The sequence below is a fragment of the Triticum urartu genome, chromosome 2A (assembly GCF_056163025.1).
Source record: "Triticum urartu cultivar PI428250 chromosome 2A, HENAU_Tu73, whole genome shotgun sequence".
Classification (NCBI taxonomy): Eukaryota; Viridiplantae; Streptophyta; class Magnoliopsida; order Poales; family Poaceae; genus Triticum; species Triticum urartu.
The window spans coordinates 542,522,186-542,542,891 of record NC_141874.1 but is presented as its reverse complement, the minus strand read 5'-3'; positions in this window follow the sequence as shown (position 1 = coordinate 542,542,891).

Below are 20,706 nucleotides of genomic sequence, written 5' to 3'. Positions count from 1 at the left end.
TGTTCCCATCGAGGATAAAAAGATGGGTTTTATATCGTATTTCTTGAGTTTATCCCTCTACATCATGTCATCTTGCCTAATGTGTTACTCTATTATGATGAACTTAATACTCTAGATGCATGCTAGATAGGGGTCGATGTGTGGAGTAATAGTACTAGATGCAGAATCGTTTCGGTCTACTTGTCGCGAACGTGATGCCTATATACATGATCATGCCTAGATATTCTCAGAATTATGCACTTTTCTATCAATTGCTCAACAATAATTTGTTCACCCACCGTAATACTTATGCTATCTTGAGAGAAGCCACTAGTGAAACCTATGGCCCCGGGTCTATCTTTTATCATATAAGTTTCCAATCTATTTTATTTTGCAATCTTTACTTTCAATCTATATCATAAAAATACGAAAAATATTTATTTATCTTATTATCTCTATCAGATCTCACTCTCGTAAGTGACCATGAAGGGATTGACAACCCCTTTATCGCGTTGGTTGCGAGGTTCTTATTTGTTTGTGCAGGTACGAGGGACTTGTGTGTAGTCTCCTACTGGATTGATACCTTGGTTCTCAAAAACTGAGGGAAATACTTACGCTACTTTGTTGCATCACCCTTTCCTCTTCAAGGGAAAACCAACGCAACGCTCAAGAGGTAGCACGCGGCGGACTGCTCAAAGTCATCATGTCTAATCAAATAGCTGCCCGCGGTAGTAAATGGTTAGTTGAACGCCCATGGTTGGACTAATACAACCGTTTGCGATACTAATGTGGTGGCTATTTGTTAAAAATGCCTAGGAAAATCAATGTATAAAAAGGGGAAACGAACCCTGGTTAATTTCATATGTTTAGGATAGTTGCATGTTGCCTCTGTAAAAATAAATCAAGGCAGGAAGATACAGCGTATGTCGCTTCGCACACAGATCATGTGACCAAGTTCCCTCTCAGAACCATGAGGCTTCTTGATAGAAGCTCCGGTTTGTATGAAAGAAAATATGGGTCAAAGCCTAGTTGAAAAGGGCAATAATATCTAACCCTAGCTTACAGAGGGTACAAAAGCACGATGCTTAATTGTTCATTAGGTTTACACACAATCTTGATTGAACAGGACAATAACAACTAACTCAACCAAAGTTTTCGGCAGTCACAATCAAATGGATCGGTCTGATCCATAAAATCAAGATCCTGGACCAGAAAATCTACTGGTACATGAAGACAAGTTGCTGTAAATAGAAGCCGGGCACGTTTAGAAGCCCTTTTGTCCACCTGAAACTTCTTTTTATGTTGTTCAATGTATCCATCCATGAGAAAGTTTTTGTTAAAAAACTTAATCCTCATGGACAATAGTACTCTCGCATTCAACTGGAAGAATGTGACAAAGCTAGTGTTTGCATGGTTGGATGCATATCCTTCCAGCGCTATTGTCGTCAAACGAATGTCATGAGAACTGAGAAAATACCGGTGCTTCTTATGCCACCGATTGGTTATACCTTTTTGTCCATGTCATTTAGCTTAAATAGACATGAAGACTGAAAACAGTTAATGTCTAAAAAAATAGTGTAGCTGAACGGTTAGTTCTAGTAAAGTACTAAAGTATATCAATGTGCTTCATATCATCACCTCTATATACAAATTCTCCAAACACGGAAAGCATCGCAGCAAGCTGATAATCATGTTCAGATCAAAACACCACGTACTGATATGTAAGGTCTTGACAGAATCCAGCACCATTGATAGGGTACCCATGGACAAACTCTTCATTGAGCATAGAACATAATATTAGTACCAAAAGCATACTCCAAGATTATGCACACAAATGAAAAATGCAGCTTATGATTACAAAAGTGTTGATGATATAAAACTTACGCACACAAATGAAAAATGCAGCTTATGATTACAAAAGTGTTGATGATAATATACAATACCTGAATAAGTGTGGAGCCAACCACTATATTGTAACCTTCAAACGGATCAGGAATTACACCCAAGGTCTCCAGTTTAGGCACAAAGACCACAATTATTTGCGAAGGTGCATAACGATAATCAAGGAGCAGCCTTTGGAGTGAAGGGGCGTCTTTGATGATGAGCTCATCTCCTTTAAAGCAAATTCCAATGCTTACAAGGTGAGGCGACTTTATTTGGAGACAACGGATACAGATTTATTTTCCAAAAACAAGCAGCAAGCGCTCCAGGGCAGGGCAGTAGGAGTGGATGATGTTGTGCAGTGAGGCCTCCGACAGATCGACCACCACAAGCGTGGGTTTTTTACCAGTGGGAGTCGAAGCTTTTTTACCAGATTGTCTGGTAGATGACATCAGGCCAGGGTGGTGGTGTGGAGAGAGGAGGAAAACCATGAGATGGACACTGGTGGTGAGGGCATAGCTACAACGCTTGGTGGACAGCTATTTGCATAGTAATGGTAGAACTCAAGATGTGGAGTTTTTTGAATTGACGAGATGTCAGCCAGGCATTCACCGTGCAGGTTATGTGCAGCAGGCAGCATGCCGGGATGCATAGCCTTTGAACGGAGCCCTGGTGGGAGGAGATGATGGCTCCTTGGAGTTCAAAATCATCTATACCAATATAAAAAGACCCAATGGGGCAGATCCAATTAATCTCGGCCATCAAATCATGTCAATCCAACGACCTAGACTGCTTCAATGTCGAGCGCTCAACACGTTTAACGTGCAGTTAATTTCATGTCAAATATAGTGCTAATCACATAATAACACGCAAATAATATCCTACTTAATATCTGCATGCACTTAATATACTTCCAAATTAACGTGCATTGCATGTACACATTGACTAGTGAACGACAGATATCCGGCGGCAGTCGAGATTAAGAAGTGCGGCACGCCATAGAGTGCGCCATCGAGATGCGAGGACCTGTGTGCGGCAGCCATCCTTGGTGGGGAGAAGGAAGATGATCTCCCCAAGGATGGCATCCGGGAGATCGCTGATGCGGTCCGCCCGATATTCTACGGGTTCATCCATGGGGGCATGGCTGCTTCTGCCCATGCTGTCGAGTGCAGGATCTACAGCCAGCGGCACCGCTGGCCGGAGCCTCATTTGTGTACATAGCAATCTGGAAGGGAAAAAGGCAGAAACATACATGTAGGACATTCAAAATCAATTCCCAGAATCTGGAAGAAAAAAGGGCACAAACATATATGTAGGACATTCAAAATCAATTCTCAAAATCTGGCTACGAATTATTAGCACGCACGCTAACCCTAGTTGGATTATTAGCAAAAGAATTATATGTACAGAACAAACAATTAATCACTAACCATAGATACCATTCAAACATTCAATACACTACACGGATCTAATGAATCTTACTCTAATTTCATGGACTAGGTGAACATAACCAAGGTTGTTCCCAACAAAGGGGGTGGGGCTAACGGGTTTTCTGTCAGAGTCGGAGTCGTTGCCGGAGTAGCTGTGGACCTCCGAATCCCGCTGGGGAGGCACGACAACGGCGACGAAGTCAACGTCGCGCTGATGCCCGTGCGAGACCTCCTCAGCGGCGACAGCAACCTCCACGCCCAGCTTCATGCGTTGCCTAAGGTGCTTCACCAGCCCCAGTGTCGCCACTCCCACTGATGGTGCGCTTCGGCAAAACCCTAATACACTCCATGCGGTGGTGACAACTGTGGGGGGGTGTGTGGCCGCCTATTATGACCAGCGCATCGGGCGCGCCATTAATATGGAGCAGTGGTAGCGAGGTGGGCAGTGGTAAAAGGGCTGGCTCGCCTCCCGGTGAGCCTGCGCAGCGGAATGCTGGTACGCCTACTGTCATTTCACACAGCTACTAACACACCCCATGGTGGGTGCCTAGTGAACACGCGCATGCCTCGGCCTCCCGGTCTGCCTGCTAGCATGCGTCTCGTCAACTCACGCATGCTCGTACGGCACACGAGGCGCGTGCGCGACACGTATTATATTGATTTTTCCTTTTTGATGATTAATTCTGCCACTTTATTGCTTAACCGAAGCACGGTACCTACATTGTTGGTCTAACGCACACGGTTCAAATAAAGAGTTCATTTGCGATATTGGTTGATAATTATCTATAATTTCATGTATGTATGAAGATTATATCAAAACTTGTCTCAAATTTGAAAAAAAATATCACAGTCTATTGGTGTCCATATGACACCATGATAAGTTTCATGAATTTCAACTTAGGTTTGGATTTACTGGATTTTAAAATCAATATTCTAGATGTTAGAAATGTCTTGCATGGGTACTAAACATTCACCCAGGTACACGTACACATATGATTTTGCAATCCATTTTCGTGCACTATCACGGGTCTCATGTAGATCAAATTTGATTTTTTTTCACATTTAAATCCTTGGGAAATCAATCAATGTACAAAAAACAGATAGATGTTATCTAATTTTTTCAATTTTCAACACTAAACTCTTTTGGCCGCATGTTCGCTGCAGAAAAAGTTTGACATGCATCTTTGGGCCACATGCATGCGTTGGTCCTAGGACACTCACTCGCGTGGGCTCGCAAGGTCGCCGTCCAGCACTATGACATGTGATGAGAGAGGTTAATTTGACCAACAAGGATGGTCATTTTTTGGCTTTTGTTATACGTATGGTAGGATTATATATATAGTACGCGTTGAAGTGGGTGGCCGGGGGCAATACTACGCGTCATATAGGACAGTCTCTCGCATGCGATGCTTCCATCCGTGGGCCCATGAGGTTGTCCTCCATCACTTTGACCCAGCAAGGAGGATTCTTTTTGCGTTGTGTTGCGGTAGGAGTATATAGTACGCGCCGAAGAGGGGGGAGGGGTCGGGCAGCACATATGTACTACACACATCATGAATCAATCTCGCTCCGTGTGGGGACTTTTTGGTTTTCGAGGCAGGTGCCACAAAGAAGTTGTGCATATTGGGTATTAAAAACATCACCAACACATTGGGCCACATGCAGACGATAGTTGTCACTCATTCGCCTGCGACTCTTCCCTTCATGGGCCCGCGAGGTCGTCGTCCATCTAATATATGACACAACGAGAAAGGTAATTTTATGAACAAGGAGGATTATTTTCAGGTTGTGTTACAATACGTAGGAGTATATATTACACATCAAAGAGGGGATGGGGCAACATATATATATATATATACATCTGGGCTATTCTGTTACTAGTAACAGAATATTATTCTGTTACCCTTTTTGAACTGACGGTTTCAAGTGGTTGTACTGATGTTTTCGAAGCGGTTGAACTGATGCTTTCAGTTGTGTTTAACAGATCGCCTTCTTTAGTTCAAAAACTTTTTTGTAATTTTTTTGTCGGAACATGGCGTGTAATATATCGTTGGAAAGCTCTTGACAACCATATTTCAAGTATATTGAACGTTTTTGCAAAATCGTTATGGTTTAAGAGCAGTTTTTAAAAAACCATTTTTTTCAAAACCAAAAACGTGAATCGTATTTTGGACTTAATTTTCAAACGGTTTGTCGGAATTAAGAAAATAAGATGGCGTTGGAAAGCTGGTGAAAATCTGCATCTTCCATATAAGTATTGTTTTTCCTAATTCTATATGATTTAAAAGTAATTTGAAAAACGGTGAAATTCTGGGCGAAATGTATTTTTGCGATTTTTTGCAAACAGTTTGTCGGATTGACGCAAATGATACGGCGTTGGAAAGTATGTAAAATGCGCAACTTTTTAGTATAGAAGTGTTTTTCTAATTCCTTAAGGTTTAAAAACGAATTTGAATACGGTCAAATTTGATTTTGAACGCATTTTTTTAAAAGTTTGTCGAAATATGGCAAATAATATACCGTTGGATAGCTATCGAACATGCAAAACTTAGTCATGTTGAACGTTTTCTCTACTTCGCAACCATTTAAGAGTAATTTTGAATACGGCATGATGGATCCTGCTATTTTCTCGTGTGAAAAACAGAGTAGTCGTACTGATATATATGTATGTTTGTACTGAGCAATTTTTTGTAGAGTAATTTTGAATGGTTCCGAAAAAGGGTACTTGTACTGATGCTTGCATGGGTTTGTACTAAGCGTGTTTTCACTAACTAGACTTTGCTCTGTTTTTTTGGTAATATTTTTCTCATAAGTTTTCAACGGTTTACTGTATCATCGCCCCTGTACTTGTATGGTTTGTATCATCGAACTGAATGATATTTTATTCAGAAAGAAAATGTGTTTGTTTTGTTTCTTTTTTTAACTCAACATTTTTTTGACAACGTTGTTCTGAACTTCTCTCATTTTACGACTTGTGCTGAGGTACTTACTAAGTAGGATTTTCATGGGGTTTCTTTTTTTGCTTGAACTTTACAATTTCAATTTCTACCATTTCTTTTATTCTGAACAGACCATCGTTTTTAAATCGTACTGAGGTACTTACTACGCCCGAACTGGGGTGGCTGTCGCGTGTCTCAGCTTGTTTTGAACTTGATGATATTTTTTCATCAATTTACTGCCCATTTTTTTTCATCACACTTGAGAGAATGATTAATAGGTTTACTTACTGGCCAGTAACACATGAACTCCTCAGGCAATAATACATGAACTACTAGGAACATAAATTTTCATCGAGCACTTGAAAACATAAAACATTACATAAAAAGAAGCACCGAACAGTGAATGTAAAAATAACTCCCACATCCATCATATACTGGGAGCTTCCACTTGAATAGGAAAATTTGTTTATCCCTCACCAACTAAAACACAAAACCTGAAGAAAATAAGTATTGGTTTCTCATTGACATAATAACAAACAGGAGCGCAAAATCATAGCTTTTCATCAATGTCAACATGATGCATCGTTGCATTTTTTTCGTTGTTGTTGTTGTTGTTGTTGTTGTTGTCTTCCTTGACTATTGAAAGTGCTCTTCTTGGTCATTTATTGTCATGGCCAATAACGCCTGAAAGTGCTCTTCCAGGTCTGCACTCTCCCGAAATCCCTAAAACATTAAAAATCAACAGATTTACACAACGAATATAGAAATGCACAAATGAATCTCCTCCTCAAGATCAGTGATGAAGGATGCAATAAAGGCTTGCTGAAGGCCACATTTTTTCATATAGTACGACATATGAAAGATAATATATAAAGGCCATTGGAGAAAGAATTTAGCAAAACTGAAACAAAAATATATGTTACCAGAACTGAAAGTAATGGTTTTTCAAACTTTTGGGTGAGACCATGGTGCTCTAATTCAATTGCATATATCTGAAACTCCACAAGCGACCTGAACTTATGCATAATAGTATGAGTGCAGAATTCTTGGAAACATAAGAAAAAGACATAGAGTGCACATATAATTTCTTTTATCATAACTCCACAAACGGATCATTTCTTTTATTTAGAACTGATCATTGTTTTGACTCTGTACTGATCAATGTTTTTAAATCAAAACAGTTTTTCTTTGTTGCACACAAATCGAACTGGCGTGTACACTTCTATTTTAAGAAGTGGACATTCACAATGTCCATACTTGTGGAATTAAAAACTTCTCATTTTGTCTAGCATCTAATGCAAAAAAAGAAATTGTTTGGAGTAAACCAGAAGCACAAAAGGAGCAGTAGCATATGCATCAAACTTCCTACTTCCAAGCTCGCTTTTTGTTTTGCCCACCTTTCATTTTTGTACTTGTTACAAGTTATTTTTTGAACTTACATGGCAGTAATACATGAACTCTCCCTATTCAACATATTTTGTGTCCATACTTGTTCATCAAGCAAAACATACAGTAGAGTGGAGATAGCATTAGCTGCAGAAGAGTGGAGAGAGCACTAGGTACAGCAATACAGTGGGTTTTTGAAACAATCTCGGGAAGCTTGACAGGGGGTGGAGAGAGCCAGAGCACAAAATGTTTCAGGTGAGAAGGAGAGGAGTTCCACGACGTTCTGGACTTCTCTTGTTTTGCGACTTGAACGTTAACCATCTTGAATTACTGTGTATGGATAAGCACTTGAACTTATAGGAGTGAACGTTTTTGGTTTTAATTCATATTTGTTTTCTTGTCTGAACTTATGGTATCATCATCATCGAACCTACATGGTTTGTGTAGCTGAACTATAATAAACTTTTACCCGAATAAATGTGTTGTGTTCTTTTCTTTGAGCATATATTCCTCGGGTCAATAGATGAACTTTCTCAAATTTCATAGACGAACCGACTGCTTTTTATTTTTTGAACTTATATGCTAGTAATAATCAAACATTCCCATACATTTTTTTTCTCCATTCATGGACATCAACCAAAATAGGCAGGAGAGAGCACTACAAACTGATCATTGTTTTTTATTTGTACTGATCAATATTTTTAATTCAAACAAGGTTGCAGTAAGTTGGAGCTGGCAATGGATAGGAGATGGCATTACCAGCAGAGCTTCCCAGAGGTTTTCCTTGGTGGCGGCATCGCATATGGGAGATGAGCATTTGAAACGAGTGTCCCCCATGTGGAACTTCATGCAGGAGATGGCATTACAAGCAGAACGGTTGTAGTAAATTGAACTAAAGTACTAGAGAAAAGCAACAAACTTTTTGCACCAAAATATGTAAATTCTTGCAGCCACACACCAATTTTTTTAATATTTAACCACCATTGTTCTTTCCCTTCTCATTGTTCTTTTGCTAATTAGAACACTAGAGGAGCACGAGCTCATATCCGACAGTGCATAGGATGCGAAGGTGCAGCTAGCTTTAGACTCGACAATCCTCTATCAATACAAGGAACAACAACAGCAGCAAATCCCTCTTAGTAATCTCTTTCTCACCCACCTTACCCTAAAGCAGCAACAAACAGCAGCAACGACCAGCACGCACGCACCACCGGCATATAGCAAGCAGCAGCGACGTTGGGGGCAGGGTGGTGCACTGTAATTATTTTCACGAATTGAAATAAATATTGAACTGCCAGAGCCATTTTTTGTAATGGCCTGATGCAATTACAGAATCACCAAAGTAAACTATTTGGAAAAAATCATCTCTGAACTTGTGACTTTTACTTCTAAATTACAAGATTGAAGTGTATATGAGCTATCCAAGCCAAGTAGGATTTGTGACTTGGAACTTCTATCATTCGAATTCCTATTGGGGTTTCTTTTTTGTTTGATCTTTCTCACGAACTTATCTAGGACGTCGTGTTGAACTTACAACTTTTTCAATCGTGAATCTTTTACTGCTGCCAATTTTTCTTCTGCACTTACACCTTCTCAAGTCTGAACTGATGCAAATATATTTTTTCGCTGACCTGACACCAATTTGTGTTGTGTGCTAAGAAGAGAACTGCTGGTTTTTTGGATTGACAGAGGAAAATTACAGCACGCGGGAAAACTGCAAGAGAAGAATTTTGTCAAATAGAGCAAGTACATGCCCGCTGTAGCAAATTTGTATGGTCAAAATTCATCTAGAATATAGGAACACCAACATCAAATTTTATCAAAATAGTTTGGTTCCCGTAGGCATTTTGACTAGCAACTATAGAGCATCACATTTAGCACATAAGTAGCATGAGATTTGCCTGAGCATCAGCAAAAATAAATAGGAACTCCCTTTGTGGTTCATATATTTTTACTGAAGGATAATTAACATGAACGGTCATGAGCTGATGTACAGGATGCACCTCTCTTTTGGTTCATATATTGAAGATCCTTCAGTTCAGTTAACTTAACAACACCATGGAAGGCACAATTTCCACATCAACCAATGCACGTACCATCGAACACAGGAGTTGGACATGGAGCTTATCAACGGTGGGATACCTGCGGTGGAGCTTGATGGGTAAACGGCGGGATCCCAGAGTGGAGCTCGGGGGCGGTGGATGGCGACCGGGGACAAGAAGGGAGCTGCGGTGGTCCGGCGGATCGCGGCTCCAGGGCCGGCGAGATTTGGCGCTCGATGGACGGGATCCACCGGTGTGGTGTGTTGGCGTGGGGTGGGAGCAGGTGGTCGAGGCAGAGTTCGCACCTCCGTTGGCCAGTGTGCGGTGGAGGGAGGCGGGTGGCGCTGGGGTGGAGGGAGGACGGCGGCACTGGGGTGGAGGGAGGCGGCCCGCGTTGGGGTGGAGGGAGGACAGACGGCGGCGCTGGGGTGGAGGGAGGACGGACGGAGGCGTTGGGGTGGAGGGAGGAAGGTGGCGCTGGGGTCGAGGGAGGAAGGCGGCACTGGGGTGGAGGGAGGCGGCGTGGAGGAAGGCGGCCGGCGCGGGGTGGAGGGAGGCGACCGGCGTGGCGGGGAGGCGGTCGGCGCGCTGGGAGGGAGGCTCGGGACATTTGGGAAAACGCATCGCATCCTATATAGGGCCGGGGAGTAACAGAATATTATTCTGTTACTAGTAACAAAATAGCTCTGTCCTATATATATATACTAGGTATCATGAACCTTGGTTTGTGTGGGGGACTTAAAGGTTTCCGAGGTAGGTGCCACATCAAAGTTTTGCATATATATTAGGTATTAAAACATCACAACCACACATCTCCATACATGTGTTTGGCCCACAAGCAATTAATGGCGGTTGTCCTCTAGCACTTACTCACGGGGTTATCGGCGAGATGCTTCGTCCATCTCTGTGTGCCTGCTTGGTCAATCTCTTCGACAGACAGCGATATAGGTTAATTTGACTTGTTGTTAGGAGGGGATTAAATTTTGGTTTGTCTTATACGGTTAGGTACATGCAACTATACTTCGCGTGCATGTGTACGCACAAATCCCTCCCATCGGGTCGAAGTGGGGGGGAGCACATGACGCATCATGAACCAGATCTGTGTGGGGATTGTGCATTTTTTGACGCAAGCATGCGCCACATCAAAATGTTATGCTTTTGGTATTCAAACATATATGCATGCATCACGCATGTCCATACATATGTTTGGGGCACATACATGTAGTGGTTGTCTTTGGACACTCTTCTTTGCTTGGTTATCATCGACGACCTATATATTCATGGGCCCATGTGGACGTCCATCACTTCGACCAACAATGCGAGAGAGGTTACCAGGGAGGATTCTTCTTCTCTTGGTTCGCGTTACCGTATAGTCGTGCGTCGATCATGGTGAGATTCGAGACCTAAGTTCGAGGTCTTGCATACACATGAATCCCTATATATATATAGTATGCTACGCGTCGTGAACCCTAACTCCGTGTGGGGACTTTTCGGCTCCAAAAGCACGCGGCCACATCAAAGTTGTGCATTGGGTATATGAAAATACCACATGACACTTCATACATATGTTTGGACCACATGCATGCAGTGGTTGTCTTTAGGCACTCCCTCGCGTGGTTATCGGTGACAAGCTAGCCTATTTTGTGGGGCCACGTGTGTAACGTCAATGCATGACTTTGACCCAACAAACAAGAGAGGTTATACGACCAAGGTGGTGATTCTTCTTGGTCAGTCTTACAATACACCTTGGTGAGATGCCCCCTCCCACTGACTCAAAGTGTGTGTGGGTGGGGGGCACAGTACTACTTCTGACTAGACGAACCTCTATGGGGTCGGGGATGCCTCGTTAATTTGCGATGCACATGTGCCACATCAAATTTGTGATTTGATTATTTAAATATCATAGCACATTGTTTTCACACACACACACACATCGGTCCACCCACAGGTGTGGTTGGTAAATGGTCTCACCCGTCTAACGCCACAAGAAAACATCTGTGGGCCCACACACGGTCCACATTTGATTGAAAGCAAAGGGGGGAGGGGGGTTGATGTACTCCTTTCAGTTTTGTGTTACGGTACGGTGATATGTCAGACCTAGCTATTTGGGGGCATGCGTTCATAGCTAGGATTCCCCTCCCGGCAACACGAAGTGTGTGTGTGGGGGGGGTAGCAATAATAATGTGCGCTTTGTGCGATAGGTGCCACATCAAAGTTGTGCATTGGGTATTTGCACATCAAACCACCATTTTCATACATATATTTGGTCCACATGCAAGTGTGTTAATGTTCTGACCCTTTCCCATGTTTTTTGGCCAAATTTATAAACAACAGATGAGTCAGACGCAGCAACCGTCTACAATCGGGTACGAACAAACACGGTTCCCTAGGACTACCCGTGTGCCGCGCCCCTGCCCCTGTAACCCACATGATCATAGTAGATTGGGCTCCATGAGGCCTCCCTCCCCCTCTTAAAAATATCTACTCCCTCGCAATATCGAAAATATCTACCCGCGCGGATGGTTTTTCTGTTTGATAGCACATGATTAGTATGTCTGGACCGTGTGCGATGTCTGTTACTCCCACTCTACTTCAATCGGTAGATCCAAATTTTTAGTAGCCCCGACATTTTACTCCCGCCTCCATCACTCGCAATATCAAAAACATCTGCTCGGCTAGAGTGTTTTTCTGTTTGATAGCACACGGTTATTATGTTTTAACCGTGTGTGATGTTTGTTACTCCTGCCCCGCTCTGCTTCAATCCCTTGATCCAAATTTTTGGTAGCCCCGCCATTTTACTCCCGCCTAGTAAAATTTTCAGTACCCGCGGCATTTCCTCAAACACCACCTTGGACCCCCTCCACACACACACCCCAAATCCTTCGCTCACCCCAAATCCCCCGCAAATCTTTCGTGCAGTTTACCCACCGATATACATACCCTCGCCGCCCTGAGTTTCTTAGATGACGGTTGTGAAATGCCCCCTTTCCCAGAGACCCCCATCCCCACCTCCCCCCCACTCCAGAGCGTCGCAACCTAAGCCCGACTACGCTTCCCGGGGAGCTCGAGGAGGGAATGGCCCAAAAGAGCTTTGTTGCGGCCTTTTCGCCCGACGTCAGTGAGGTGGCCGCCGAGGAAGCTGATGACGAGTACTGGACTCGGATTGAGCCTTTCAATCAGCGGGCTAGATTATTTTGGCATGCCGCGGACGCCGACTATGTCATCGAGGTCATCGACACCGACGGCTTAACGTGGGTTATGTCACAGGTTAAGTTGCCCACCCCCAACCCTTCATGTTCGACAATCGTCGATCTCATCGATGGCCCTGCCGCTGATCTCCCGCGGCTCGTTATGAACAATTTGCCATCCTTCATCGCCATGGAGCCCCTTTTGTCATTTCTAAAGGACACGTTCTGCAATGCTGGCTTGGGATCCCCAACTGGCAAGGTAGACTGATGAGGACATGACTACCTTGGATATGACCAAAAATATTGCATACATGCATATTTGTCAGGTGATTTCTAATGCAAACTATTCAATAATCTATTTATGTTATCCAGAACAAAAATACTTCACACACTTTTGTGTTTTGTCTAATTGCAGGTGTATGGGACATTTGTACAATCCACATATGAAGATAAGGGAAAAGGAGAAGTTTATGTTGTGTTCAAAAAGTCCTCTCACGTCACTTTTGGGCCAAAAGAAGATAGAGTCCAAGTCTTTCACGTTCTGGATTCAGATTCGGACTGCACAGACATACCTGACTCAAAAAGCCAACAACTTTTTCATACGGACTCCGAATTGGGTGATTCTTTTTTTGTTGGAAACTAGATTTCGTGCTCTTTCCAACCCAATTGGATTCACCTTCAAATTCGTCCGGAGCGTTGAGTTACGGACGAAACAATCTGACGTTGCAGCAGAATCCGAGTCAAACTACAAGCCCAAAGGTGTTGCATCACCTCCACTTGGGCCCATGAGCCTTGTACGACCTAGGGTTAGTTTTAGGCTGCCTTGGGACGTCCTCCCACCTCCTTGGCCGCCACCCCTTGCTCCTATATAAGTAGATCCATCTAGTAGCTTTTTCCTTGGGTTTTGTTTAGATTAAAAGTTCGCCATAGCTGCAACTTCGCGTACTTCGTTTGTGTCCAACGACCAGACCAAGACGTCACAGAACCCCACCTTGATCAATAAAGCTTTCATCTTATATTCGCAATATCCCGATTGCAATCTCAGTTTCTTGCTTGTTCTTCGTTTGCTCGCAGGAAACAGACCCTCGTGGTCAGGTTGATCGTGCTCCGGCGTGGTCAATAACCCTCGGAAGTTGGTTTAGCGATTGCTAAGGCGCGACGTCTCGCACGTTCGTAGTCGGATCGTCAAGGTCGACTCCCACAGAAAACGATAGCCACCATCTCATCGAAACATCGGGACACCTTAGCCTCTATCAAGTGGTATCAGTTTTCAGGTTGCTCGGTGAGAATTTCCAGTTTTCCTAGATTAGATTTATTTTCTTACCTATTGTCCAAGAAAAAGCCACAAAAAAGAGTTAGATCTATTCATCCTTGGTCCAAGCCAGTCTGAGCCTTTGCAATTTTCTTTTCATTGCTTGCATAGTTGAATTATCGGTTGCATCGTCGTGTCGAGTTGCTGGTCTTAATGTCTAGTTCGTTTAGAGTTTCGAGTTCTGTTCACATTAGTCACGCCACCGCTGCATCATTATCTCTTCCGCTGTCCACCACCCATCCATCAATTTCCACCACGTGCTACCCACCATTCATTGTCATAATAATAGTTGAGATCGTTCACATCTTCGCTTGATCCAATCTGCGTCTTATCTAGTTTGTTTTGGAAAGAGGGAGAAAAAAAGAGAGAAAAAAAACGAGAAAAAAAAGAGAAAAAAGTCAGAGAAAAAAAAGGAAAAAAAATCAAAAAAATCGGCACAAACTTTTTCAGAGGAAAGTTGGAGACAAAGTTGTTGATATATCCTGCTTGGATGTTGTTTAACATCATTATCTTTACTGCCGTTGTGATCTTCACTTATATCTTGTTGTCCAGAGCTACTTAGTATCCTTCATTGATGCTAGTTGTGCTACGACGTGACCTCATTAGTGTTCTAGGCTCGCGTCTCTAGTTCGGTCTAGCCTAGGACCAGCACAGTACCGTCGTTGAGCGTTTATTCAACATTGCATCTCTGAATTGATTATTGCTAATCTTTTGCTACCATATATAGCCAACCCAGCTCCACATATTTCTACACCGTGTATACGTACGTTCCCCTGGCAATCGCTTTACACAATCTTCAGAGTTATTTGACACCGCTGGTTGCCTGTCACCACCTGCTGCTTGGTAAGAACTTGTAAGATATTGATATTTGCTTTACTGTGAGCGCTTTACCACCACACCCTGGTAGTTCATAGGAACATTATTCTTGAATTTTGTTTCTTGTTTCTACTAATCATGACAGGTTCCGAAGATAGAAGTTCTTGGACGACGGACACATCTTCACCATCACGAGAGTTGGGACAACACACACAAGCACATGGGCAGGTTATCTTTTTACAGTCATTTGAGGGTAGATTTAATCCTACTACATATCTAGCTTGGGAGCTTGAAGTAGAACAAGTTTTTAGTCACCATGACTTTTCTGAACTTGAGCGAGTGCGAGCAGCCACTAGAGCATTTACTGATTTTGCTTCTGTTTGGTGGAGTATATATTGTAAGAAAAACATTGATAACCAACCCACAACTTGGAAAGTTTTGAAAGCTGTAATGAGACAACAATTTTTCCCTCCTTATTATCGTCGTGAATTGCTTCGCAAATTTGAACAATTTAAACAAGGCAACAACACTGTTCATGCTTACTACCAAGAGTTCAAATCTTATATGCATCATTGTGACATAGAAGAATCTGAGAATGATACAATGAATAGATTTTTTGGTGGTTTGAACCATAATATTCAGGCAAGATTTCAGTATATTCCTCGTTGCATTACTGGTATGTATGTCCGTGCCTGTACCTTTGAGAGACAGATACAGGAGGATGCATTAGGTGACTACGACAACTACTATTCCAGTTCATGCTCACCACCGCCAGTGGGTTCCTCCATCACTGCACCTCGGATTATGAGCGTGGTACATTGTCAACGTCCGTACCTACATCAGCTACATCTTTGCCACAAGGTAACAGTAAAGGTATTGATGATATAACTTCACATGAGAATGATGCATGCCTAGTTAACTTGAATGCGTCATGTACTGAGTTACCTGTTGATTTGAGCACACCACCTATTTTAGAGAATCTTGTTACTATCATGAATGCGTCATGTGATCAAACAACTGAAATATCAACAATTTTGAGTGCACCCATTGAATTAACTGTTGATGCAAAAGAACTAATGTTTAATCATTTTGATATGGCCTCCAATCTTGGTGATGATTCTGTGTCCAATGACTTATTGCATGTTTGCTTATTTAAGCATGTTGTAGCATGTAAATTTGATGCAAGTAAGGTTTATTCACCAAAGTTGGGATGGTTTAGTGATGAACATTGCGAATCTTTTGAAATGAATAAGAGCTTCACTTATATGTGCAAACTGAGTTCTAATATTTTCATGCCTTCTACTTCTTGTGATAATTTTTTGGCTTTAGTTTTTATGAACTATGAAAGTTACTCATGTATACATGTGTCATACGTGCAAAAATCAAAGGAAGTTAAACTGGATGACATATACATATACAACATGTACACCTTGTCTCTTTTGTTAGCCACATTTCAGATTAAGCAACGCCGAGGACGGCTTTGTTTTCAAAAAGGGGAGGATGATGAGGACATAAATACCTTGGATACGACCAAAAATATTGCATACATGCATATTTGTCAGGTGATTTCTAATGCAAACTATTCAATAATCTATTTATATTATCCAGAACAAAAATACTTCACACACTTTTGTGTTTTGTCTAATTGCAGGTGTATGGGACATTTGTACAATCCACATATGAAGATAAGGGAAAAGGAGAAGTTTATGTTGTGTTCAAAAAGTCCTCTCACGTCACTTTTGGGCCAAGAGAAGATAGAGTCCAAGTCTTTCACGTTCTGGATTCAGATTCGGTCTGCACAGACATACCTGACTCAAAACGCCAACAACTTTTTCATACGGACTCCGAATTGGGTGATTCTTTTTTTGTTGGAAACTAGATTTCGTGCTCTTTCCAACCCAATTGGATTCACCTTCAAATTCGTCCGGAGCGTTGAGTTACGGACGAAACAATCTGACGTTGCAGCAGAATCCGAGTCAAACTACAAGCCCAAAGGTGTTGCATCACCTCCACTTGGGCCCATGAGCCTTGTACGACCTAGGGTTAGTTTTAGGCTGCCTTGGGACGTCCTCCCACCTCCTTGGCTGCCACCCCTTGCTCCTATATAAGTAGATCCATCTAGTAGCTTTTTCCTTGGGTTTTATTTAGATTAAAAGTTCGCCATAGCTGCAACTTCGCGTACTTCGTTTGTGTCCAATGACCAGACCAAGACGTCACAGAACCCCACCTTGATCAATAAAGCTTTCATCTTATATTCGCAATATCCCGATTGCAATCTCAGTTTCTTGCTTGTTCTTCGTTTGCTCGCAGGAAACAGACCCTCGTGGTCAGGTTGATCATGCTCCGGCGTGGTCAATAACCCTCGGAAGTTGGTTTAGCGATTGCTAAGGCGCGACGTCTCGCACGTTCGTAGTCGGATCGTCAAGGTCGACTCCCACAGAAAATGATAGCCACCATCTCATCGAAACATCGGGACACCTTAGCCTCTATCATAGACCTCATTGATGGCGACCACGAGGAGGAGCCAATCTGTGACAAGTGGGGAAACCCATGATTTGTTTTCTCGAACCCCTTTGTACTGAGAACATGTCTAGTATTTATTGCTATATTTGGTTGTTTGCATTACGCCTTGTTTATTTCTATGGTTTATGGTTGTTCGGTTGTTTGTAGTTAGCATATGTCCAGTTTCAATTGCCATATTTGGTTGTACGTAGTATGCCTTGTTTATTTCAGCTATTAATAGTGTGATGTTCTATATGTGCTAGTATGAACTGTGCAGTTCAATTTCATCAATACCAAATTTAACAATATCTCTATGAATGACTATATTTGGTTGATGTTAAGCCTGTTGTGCTCCCTCCGAATCTTTTTAGTTAGCATATAAGATTTGTCTAAAGTCAAGCGTCGTAAAGTTTGAACAACTTTATAGAACAAAATACCAACATTCACAATATGAAATAAATACTAGTACATGTGTCATGACTTAAAATTTCATATTATATAACTTTAGCATGGTAGATGTTGATTTTTTTCATATAAATAAGGTCAAACTTTATGAAGTTTGACTTCAGACAATTCTTATATGAAGAGTAAAAAGGACCAGAGGGAGTATTGAACATGCCTTTCCATTTGATTTAACGATGGCACTGTTTGGATACTCTAACTTAGCTAGAGGTTAGAGTTAGTTTCTAGCTCATGACAGTTAAAAGGGAGAGAGAGATTGGTGGAATAGTTGATTGTATTTCTTGAGCCTCATGGGCATATATAATGGAGTACATGGTCATCTTGGAATACAAGTCAAGGTAGAATAAATCCTACGCTATCCTACATTTCCTAAATAGCAATGATACTGAACAATGACTAACCCTGAACTAACTCTAGCCAAAGAGGTGTTTGGATGAAAGTGTTAGATTGACAATAAACGCACTAGGAGAACTAGCCCCAATCAACATCTCTTGGGTGGGATAGTTTTTTGGGTGGGTTTGACGCAACTAGCTCAAACTAGCCCTCATGTTTGGATACTTTAGGGATATTTGAGCCCAAACTAGCTCAAACTAACTCTAACCCATGGATCCAAACAGGTCCAATAACTAGTGTACTTAGACCTGCACAATACAAGTTTGAATGACTACGTTTGCTTGTTTTAAATATTAGGCATGTTGTAGTTAATAACACACCTTTCCACTTCTTGTTTTTAAATATTAGGTTTTTGAAAGTGCGTTATATCGACTAGAGGGGGGTGAATAGGTGATTTTTATGAAAGTCTTCAAAATGTGGAAGTTATGAAGACAAACGATAGAAATAAACCTATTACCCTGCAGCGGAAGGTAGACTACACTAGGCAGGCCATAGTCAAGTATTCAATAGAGCAAAAGCACAATGACTAATAGCAGCAATGTAGTAAGGATCAGGTAGGAAGATATTGTGAAGCCACACAGAACACGCAGTCACTCAGTGAAGACAAAAGATAGTGCGAACATACAATGACTTCACAAGGAGTAACAGTAAGTAAAGGGACGGGAAGATGAAACCAGTGACTCGCTGAAGACAATGATTTGTTGGACCAGTTCCAGTTGCTGTGACAACTATACGTCTGGTTAGGGCGGCTAGGTATTTAAACCTTAGGACACACAGTCCCGGACACACAGTCCTGAACACGCAGCTCAGGACACCCAGTCCTCACCGTATTCCCCTTGAGCTAAGGTCACACAGACCTCGCCCAATCACTCTGGTAAGTCTTCAAGGTAGACTCCCAAACCTTCACAGACTTCGTTGATCGGCAATCCACAATGTCTCTTGGATGCTCAGAACACGACGCCTAACCGGCTGGAGGATGCACAGTCCTCAAGTGTAATAAGTCTTCAGATCACACAGACAAGAAGACTTAAGTGATGCCTAATTCTCTTTGGCTCTGGGTGGTTAGGGCTTTATCCTCGCAAGGAATTCTCTCTCAAAGGCTTCGAGGTGGGTTGCTCTCAAATGACAAAAGCCGTACTCTGAATCTGAGCAGCCAACCGTTTATGGTTGTAGGGGGTAGGCTATTTATAGCCACTTGGCAACCCGACCTGATTTGTCCAAAATGACCCTGGGTCACTAAGGAACTAACACGTGTTCCAACGGTCAGATTTCAAACTCACACGGCAACTTTACTTGGGCTTCAAGCAAAGCTGACTTGCCCGACTCTGGACAAGATTCGCTCTCAAAGTCTTCACTCGAAGACATAGGTTTTGTTTAAGCATCACTTCAGTCATTCTGGCTAGTTCTCTTGGACCCCACTTAACAGTACGGTGGTTCCTATGACTCAACACAGAAGAAAGAGAACTACAAAAGATCTAAGTCTTCGAGCTCCATAGGCTTCATGTGGTGTCTTCTCTTGTCATAGTCTTCAATGTGAATATCTTCATATACCACCTTTGACTTCAATGTCTTCATACATTTTTAGGGGTCATCTCTGGTAGGAAAACCGAATCAATGAGGGACTTCTACCTGTGTTATCCTGCAATTCTCACAAACACATTAGTCCCTCAACTAGGTTTGTCGTCAATACTCCAAAACCAACTAGGGGTGGCACTAGATGCACTTACAATCTCCCCCTTTTTGGTGATTGATGACAAACTAGTTGAAGTTTTCAACGGGGAATATAATCTGTGAAATTGTAAAGGATAAGGAGTTGTCTTCATAAGTTGCAAGGGCTCCCCCTGAAGATGTGCATATAAGTAATTTGCTTTTGGAATGCAAATGCACATGGCAGGTTGTACTTGTGGAGATCCACTTCAACTTATGATGGCAATCCACTATGCATGTGAAAGTATATGAAGATAATGACATGCATAATGGTAAATGGACGTCTGCTGAATGATCTAAGTGCGGAATTTATCGTCGCACATGCGGAATTTATCATCACAACACAAGATGGCAGATAAGTAGCAAACGACCATCGAGTTTAAGTGTTACAACTCAAAGAACCAAATGTAGCAAAATGAGAGTTGTAAGCACGAAGCAAAATATAAAGCACCCGCCCATATGGACCCGCTTGAAGACTATCAACCTCATATGCTTCTCCCCCTTTTGTCAGTAAGGACCAAAAAGGTTTGAAGACATAGAGCATCTACTCGTTCCCATGAGGAGTAGGTGAAGCCATCCTCTTGAAGATCATCTTCAGAACACATCAGAGTTAGCCCTTTCCATGTGCGGCGAGAGGTTTCATGGGCAACAAAAGCATTCTTGGTGGCA